The sequence below is a fragment of the Hemitrygon akajei genome, chromosome 7 (genome assembly GCF_048418815.1).
Source record: "Hemitrygon akajei chromosome 7, sHemAka1.3, whole genome shotgun sequence".
Classification (NCBI taxonomy): domain Eukaryota; kingdom Metazoa; phylum Chordata; class Chondrichthyes; order Myliobatiformes; family Dasyatidae; genus Hemitrygon; species Hemitrygon akajei.
Genome location: NC_133130.1, coordinates 8,856,130 through 8,864,855, shown reverse-complemented (window position 1 = coordinate 8,864,855; position 8,726 = coordinate 8,856,130). Strand labels below are relative to the sequence as shown.

General features: G+C 40.4%; 1 long non-coding RNA gene across 1 annotated transcript; it reads right to left on the bottom strand.

Annotated features, from left to right (window-relative positions):
* Positions 1 to 2,609: 2,609 nt before the first annotated feature.
* On the bottom strand, positions 2,610 to 8,175 carry LOC140730206 (uncharacterized). The gene is made up of 2 exons (XR_012099528.1): positions 7,770 to 8,175; positions 2,610 to 3,261 (listed from the first exon to the last, which is right to left on the bottom strand). It is a non-coding gene; the product is annotated as an uncharacterized lncRNA (long non-coding RNA).
* Between the last annotated feature and the right edge of the window lie 551 nt (positions 8,176 to 8,726).

The window sequence follows — 8,726 nt, the reverse complement described above, 5'->3', positions numbered from 1 at the left end:
CACTATCTGTTAGTGACTCCTGCTAACTAGCACCCTGTGTCGCTTACTGTATCCCCACTGATGTTAATCCAGCTCCCTCAGTGAACCCCACTTCCAGTGCCATATCACAATGAATGTTAATCCAGCTCCCTCAGAAACCCCTCTCACTGACAGAGAGTGAGTAACAGAGAATATTACAGCCCACCTGTGGTAACAACATTTTAACCTACTCCAAGATCAATCTAACCCTGCCCTCCAACATCACCCGGTAATTTTCTATCATCCTGCTGCCCATCGCAGGGTCTCTTAGATCACCCGATTGTAACTGCCCCTACTACCACCCTTGGTGACACATTCCACACACCCACCACTCTTTGTGTAAAAAAAACCTCCGATACCCCTCCCCTATGCTTTCTGTGAATCACATTAAAATCATGCCTTCTTGGTTAAGTGATTTCTGCCCTGGAAAAATGGCTCTGGTTATTCACCCCATCTATACTGTTTATCATCTTGTACACTCCTCTCAAGACACCTCTCACCCTCCTTCACTCCAGAGAGAAAAATCTCAACTTGATTAGCCTATCCTCATAAGACATGCTCTGTAATCCAGGCAGCACCCATGTAAATCTCCTCTGCACACCCTCTAAAGCTTCCAAATCCTTCCTACAATGAGACGACTAAAGCTGAACACAATACCCCAAGTGTGACCTCACCAGGGTTTTATAGAGCTGCAACACCACCTTGAGTTTCTTGAACTCAAGCTACTGGCCAACACACCATATGCTTCCTTAACAACTCTTTTGATTCAGGCAGCAAATTTATAGACGTGGACAACAAGATCCCTCTGTTCATCCAACCTCCCAAAAATCCGGCCGTTAACCCTTCACCATCCAAAGTCAAACACTTCCTATTTTTCTGGGTTGAACTCCATCTGCCACTGTTCAGCCCAGCTCTGCAACCTATCAAAGTCCTGTTGTAACTTATGCCAAACATCTACTCTATCCACAACACACCAATCTTCATGTCATCTGTAAATGTTTTAACACAGTTTGCCACTTCTTCAGCCCCATCATTTATAAATATCAGAAAGAGCAGGAATCTCAGAACAGATCCCTGTGGAAAACGACCGGTCACCGACCTCCAGGCGAACACCACAAAAATATATGCAAGTTGGCGTTGCGATTCATATCGCCAATGTATGGCAGCTCAGAAAAGTGCTCACAATTCACAGTGAGAACATGAACTGATGGGACCTCGAAAGCAAGTCCACAGGCTGTGAAGTCAGTCCAGTACTGTGTGGTGGTGTATAGCACCAAACTGCGGCAGCTCACAATACTATCAGATATTCTACTAGATAATCTCCTTGTGAACTACCATCACTACAAATCACAGCCTGTACTTTCCCTTTGAGAAACATACTTTTGAACGGTCTAAACAAACTAGCAATTCAGCAACCTTCGCTCTCATGAATACAGATGCCGCACCTTGGAGTAGACGACAGGAGACAGGTGAGAGAACGCGCTGGGTCCGGCTTTAAACCATCGGGATCCTGGACTGGCTTCAAAGTTCAAAGTTCGAAGTACAATTTCTTAACAAAGTAAGTAAATCATACACAACCTTGATAATCATTTTCTTGTAGGCCCCCACAGGAAAACAAATACAGTGGCAAGCATTTGGTCCATATCGACAGACAAGGAAACTCATCAAACTCAACAACAGTTTTATTGTGATAAACATTAAAACAGACCGGGCACCATGACCCAGAGATAGAGCAGCTCCATCTCATAGACCAGGGAGGGAACCATCACACACCCTGGTCACATGTCATTTCCTTGCATTTTCAGAAGGTATCTGATAAGGTCCCACACGAGGCTGCATAACAAGATAAAATCCCATGGCACCACAGGACAGATACTGCGGGGATAGAGGAAATGCTGACAGGCAGGAGGCAGTGCATGGGAATAAAAGGGGACCTTATTCAGTAACTAGTGGTGCAGCTGGACATTGACAATTCAAAAAAATGAGCCAAAAAGTGGCAGATGGAATACGATATTGGGAAATGTATGGTAATACATTTTGGTAAAAGGAACAATAGTGTGGACTATTATCTAAATGGGGAGAAAATTCAAACATCAGATGTGCAAAGGGACTTAGGAGTCCTCATTCAAGACGACCAGAAGGTTAATTCAAAGGTTGTGCTGTGGTAAAGAAGGCAAATGCAATGTTGGCATTTATTTCGAGGGGAATAGAATATAAAAGCAAGGAGATAGTGCTGAGACTTTATAAGACACTAGTCAGGCTGCACTTGGAGTATTGTCAACTGTTTTGGGGCTCATATCTCAGAACAGATGTGTTGTCATTGGAGAGAATCCAGTGGAGGTGCACAAGGATGATTCTGGGAATGAAGGGGTTAACATAGGAGGAGCAGTTGGCAGCTTTGGGCCTGTACTCACTGGAATTTAGAAGAAATGCGGGGTTATCAGATTGAAACCTGCTGAATCTTGAAAGAACTAGATAAAGTTAATGTGGAGAGGATGTTTCCTAGGTGGGGGTGTCCAGAAGTAGACGGCACAGTCTCAAAATTGAGAGGCAACTGTTCAGAACAGAAGCAGGGAGGATTTTTTTTTAGCCAGAGAGTAGTGAATCTGTGGAATGTTCTGCCACAGGCTGCAGTGGAGGCCAAGGCCAGTGGTACATTTAAAGTGAAAATTGATTATTTTCTAATTGGTCAGGGCATCAAATGTTATGGCGAGAAGGAAGATTTATGGGGTTGAGTGGCACTCAGGATCAACCATGATGGAATGGCAGAGTAGACTCGATGGATTGAATGGCCTAATTCAGCTCCGACGTCTTATGGTCTTACAATTACAGTTAGGGTGACCCACAAATACACAAGCCAATAACTGTTTAATTGAACTTAAAATGTTACAAATGAATGAACTTCCCACTGTAATCCCTCGACCACATTTTAACACAAAACAATAAACAATGCTGGTCATTAGAAATACAGGGCGGGCTGTTGACCACGCTCCCTCCCCCAGAGCATCACAATGCATAGAATTCATGAAAGTCCAGTGTGTAAAAGCAGACAGATCATGTCAATAATAAAATAATGAACAAATAATACATAGAACATGAACTACAGGGAACCCGAAAGTGAGACCGCAGTCCATCACTGAGGTGAGTGAAGGCGGTTACGGCGCCGTTTTGCACACTGGACGTCAGTCAGTCTTTGTTCCGTTCTTTGTGGATATTATTGTATTTCTTTGTTTTCCTGTGGACCTGCAAAAATGAAAATGAATCTTAAGGTTGAATATGGTATAGAAACTTGGACAATGGATGCACTTTGAACTTTTGAACCCTCTGCCTTCTTTTCATCTGCGTTGCCAAGATCCCATAGATCTCGTGCCTCCCAGCTTTCTTATTGACCCTACTAAGGGAACCTTATCAAACGCTGTACTAGAAGCCTTATACAGTCCACCACAGCCACAGCTCTACCTTCATCAATGTGCTTTGTCACATCCTCAGAGAATTCATTCAGGCTCATGAGACATGAGCTGCCCCTCACAAAGCCATGCTGACTATCCCAAAGTCAGACTATGTTTTTCCAAGTGCTCATAAACCTTCTCATCACCTCGTTGTGCTCTATGTTCTAAAAGCTCAAGGGTGAACTGGCGGAGCATGAAGCTGTTCGGGATCTGGATGGACTAATTAACTTAGCTATCCGACTTGATAATTGGATGTCAGAACACCAGCGAGAGTGTTGCGGTAAATTCCCCAGATATGACCACTTCTAACTCTGATCTTCACCCACATTTTCTACTCATCCAAGTACCTCATTGCAAATGTCCATTGCAAACAAGTGACCCCTGGAGAGAGGTGAGAGAGAGAGGGTATGTGAGTGAGGGATGGAGAGAGAGAGGGAGGGGGAGGGGGAGTGCAGGAGGGAGACGGGGAAGGACTGGGACTTTATGGCAGAGATGCTGGACACTTTTGACTTTTTTGTAGGTCAGGAAAATCCAAGGGCCATCTGCTAGAGGGCAAACTTTGTCTGTTCAAAAGTTACCTCTTAGTCCTTTGTAGCTGTCTCTGGTGAGAGACAGCTACAAAGTTACCTCCTAGTTCTATGACATCTGGGGTATATTTGCTCTCTTTATTGGCCAGGACCACAAGGAACCGGCCCTTCAGGTATTTTTTAAACAGCAGTTCCACCGGTAATTTTTTAGATCTGGGTGTGGTCTGACAAAGTTGAGTCTCAATTTCCAAGTTAGATCATCCTTTGCCAGTCACCACTCTTGAGGGTAGACCATTTGAGCCAGAAAATGTGTGTCATGCTCGTGCTCCCTTTGCTTTTGGATAGGGAACCATTCTGAACTGCTTCGAGTTCACCTTGTCCTTTCCCCTGCGATCAGCGATGTGTGCTTTGCCCACTGCTCTATTTTCTTTACACCCATGAATGTGCAGCTAAACAGAGCTCAAATGCCATCCATAATTTTGCTGATGATATCACCATTGTAGGCAGAATCTCAGATGGTGACAAGAGGGCGTACAAGCTGGAGCTTGTATGCCCTCTGGAGTGGTGTCATAGCAACAACCTTGCACCCAATGTCAGTAAGACCAAAAAACTGAGTGTAGGCTTCAGAAAGGGTAGGATGAGAAAACACACACCAAAGAGGGATCTGAAGAGGAGAGAGAGATCAACTTCATGTTTCTGGGTGTCAATATCTCTGAGGACCTAACCTGGACCCAACATATTGATGCAGGTATAAAGAAGGTAAGACAGTGACTATATTTCATTGGGAGTCTGAGGAGATTTGGTGTATCAAATCGTTTCCAAAATCGTTTAATATTTTCAATAAACTAGGAATGGATTCCTCAGGATTCGAAATATAAACTAAGAGATCGTCAGCATAAAGGGCGAACTTATGAACAATCCCATTTATGAGAATTCCATGAATATCTTTAGCTTCACAAAGTGCAATAGCCAAGGGTTCCAGCACCAAATTAAATAACAAAGGACTTAATGGACATCCTTGTCTCGTACTCTGCGAAAGCCAAAGAAAAGGAGATCTGCAATTATTAGTAATAACAGTAGCAATCAGGCTTTTATGTATCATTCTGATCCACTTATTAAAATTAATACCAAAGCCAAATTTCTCTAAAACATTAAATAAGTGTTTCCATTCAACTCTGTCAAATGCCTTTTCAGCATCGAGAGAGACGACACATTGAGGAGACTTAGAAAAGGATGAAAATATAACACAACAGTCTCCAAACATTAGAGAAGGAATAACAGCCCTTTACAAGATCTGCCTGGTCTTGAAAGATAATTTTAGCTAGAATACTCTCCAGCTGATTAGCCATTGCTTTTGAAAAAAATTTAGCATCCCTATTTAATAGTGAAATAGATCTATCTGAAGCACAATCAGTAGGGTTGCTATTTTTTTAAAGAATTAAATAAATAGAAGCTTCATAAAATATGGGAGGTAACTCTCCTATCAAAAAAGAATCTTTAATAGACAGTAGGTGCAGGAGTAGGCCATTCAGCCCTTCTTGCCAGCACCGCCATTCACTGTGATCATGGCTGATCATACACAATCAGTACCCCATTCCTGCCCTCTCCCCATATCCCTTGACCCCGCTATCTATAAGAGCTTTAAGCATATCTTTAAGCATTTCCAACATATATGAAGAAAGCAGTTTTTCAAATTTTTTATAAAATCCTACAGAATAACCATCCAGTCCAGGAGCTTTACCAGATTGCATTGAAAAAATAGCTTTCTGAATTTTATTTTCAGTAATAGGAGCATCAAGAATTTGTTGATCTTCAACAGAGATTCAAGGAAAATCAATCTTTTGTATAAAGGCATTCATTTTAGAAGAATCAACTGGAAACTGAGATTCATAAAGTTCAATATAAAAATCTTGAAAAATTTTATTATCTTCATAATTACTTACTAAACTACCATCTCCCTTACGAATTTTTAAAATTTGTCTTTTAGCTCTAACTGCTTTTAATTGAGATTCTAATAGCTTATTATTGTTATCTGCAAACACATAAAATAGACTATTCAATTTAACCAAATTTCTTTCAATAGGATAAGTTAATAATAATTTATGTTGTGACTCGAGTTCAACTCTTTGTTTGAATAAATCAATGTTAGGAAAGATTGCATAAATATTATCCAAGTCTTTAATTTGTTTGGAAATCTTATCTAACTCTATTTTTGTCTGTTTCTTAAGCTTAGCTAAATAGGAAATTATCTGACCGCACAAATATGCTTAAGTGTATCTCATACAATCAATTTCGACACATCTCCCATATTATTAAAAAGAAAATAATCTTTTATCTGAGTCTCAATAAACTTGACAAAGTCCGAGCTTCGTAATAAATTTTCTGGAAAACGCCAAGGCAAATTTGCAATAAAAACATCATTCAATTCAAAAGCTAAGCTTAAAGGCACATGATATGAAAGAACTAGAGCATGTTTGTCTGTTTTTGTCTATTTTTGTCATGTTCTGGAACACCGTAATGGGAAAAAATTACAAAAGAGATAACTAAAATTATTCCTACAGTTAATCCTATAACTCAAAACTAACCCCAATCCTCCCACCACCCAGAAAAGCCCAAAATTCGGCAAAAAAAAAGCCAAAATGCGTCCACATAGAGTAAAAAAGAGAGAGAATTTGCAAGCTGCCCATTTTATAATAGTGATTTTAAAAGCTTTCCTTAATTCCTCCCCCCAGTTACAAAAAAAAATACATACGGCCTTAAAATAGAAAAACCCTGCAGAGGAGAAAAAATGTTTTGCTAAATATAAAAAGCCAGACACTACAAAACAACACACCACCCTATCAAGTCATGTTAACTGGTTCTTCTGCCAACTTAGATGCCTTGCTTCTAACTAATATATATGCAATTTAAATATCAATTTACTTTGATGTCTTCCATTGCTTTACAGAGTATTATTGTTCTGGAACAATGGACACTGGTGAGGCTGAGTAATCATTAAAACATGGAATGGATTTGCAGCAGAAATGGCTAATACGAGGGGGCACAATATTATGGTGCTTAGAGGAAAGTATAGGGATCTCAGAGATGTTATTTTTTAGTCATAGACCAGTGGGTGCATGGAAAGATCTGCCATAGGTAGCCATAGAGGCAGACACAGTAAGGACATTTGAGAGACTCCTAGATAGGCTCATAATGAAAGATGAATGGAATTCTCTGCAGGACGGAAGCATTAGATTGATCATGGAGCAGATTCAGAGGAGAGCAGAACATCATGGGCCAAAGGGCCTGTACTGTGCAGTATTTCTCTACAACATCCGGTTCCCCATATCCGGCATAAAAGTTCAGAGAAAATAAGTGTTTATACTTAATCCTTAAAAACCAGCTGGAGAATGCAGAAACAATCTCCAAAAATGCCAAAACAATAAAATTACACAAAGAGAAAAATGCCTATGTAATCTCTAATGAAGAAAAATCAGCACCATTTTCCATTTAATTTACACGCCTGTTTTTAGAAAAAAAGCTATCTACTAAGCACTCCCGACTATATATATATAAGAAAAAGTCATTATGAACTATGAAAACTCTCACTTAATTAATGAAAAAAGGAGAATAAAAACAAATAATCGAACAACCTGTCCGATGTGTTAATTCACTCAGTAGACCAAACAGATTTCGGAAAAGCCATTCATCATTCACATCAAAAAGTTTACATCTTCTTTGAATGGTCGATTGATCAAAGGATATCTTAAGCAAATCAGAAATCTTCAAAGCTTACCTTCTTTCCGAAATAACAATTATTCTGCAGACCTTGAACAATTCAAACCTCGGCTACAACCAAAATAGAGTTAACATAGTCCAGTGCCTCTTTGAGTCCAGAAAAACACGTGGAGTCAAATCATTGGGAAATAATTTTAATCGGGCTAGATATTGAAGTGATGGGAATAATCCCTTTTCATATGCTATCTTCATGGTTGGAACAAATTTAGACCGCAGGTCCATAACTTCCCGTGAATATCCTTCATATAAACGAATGACATCTTTGGCTGGGGGCTCCACCAAGGAAGAACATGATGCACAACTGAGACAGGTGCTACATGTGACATGGAATGGGGTATGTTGAATAGCGGGTGAACAAGTAGTCTTTGGAGTACTGCAAGTCTGTGCCTTTGCTGTTGTTTTGCTCATGCTTGAGTGATCGGTGGTGGGTGCTGATGCTTTTTTTGCCAGTGGGGGAGGGGCTTGCTGCCAATTACGTGCAGGAGGGAGGGGAGCTGTGGGGACTTTGGGGTTCTAATGTTTAACTGTCATCCATGCTTTGTGGGCACTCCTCTGCTTTCATGGTTGTAAGGAAACAGTACTTCATGATGTATATTGTATACATTTCTCTGATATTAAATATACCTTTGAAACCTTTGAAGCAGTCGTAAGGATATGGGCTACAGATTACAATGGGTAAGTCATCATAATTAGATCAAATTCACATTGAAATTTGAGAAGAGAAACTAATGTCCCATGTATCAGTAGTACAGTGGAGCTAGGGAATTACAGAATTGATTGGAAAAGAACACTGTCTGGGATAACGGCAGAGCAGCAATGGCTGCAATTTCTCTTTGGAATGGAAGCAATTTCTAAGGCACAGGATATACACATACATCCTATAGAGGAAGAAGTATTTTAAAGGGAAAATGAAATAACAGGGGCTCACAAAAGAAGTCAAAGCCAAAGAGAGTGC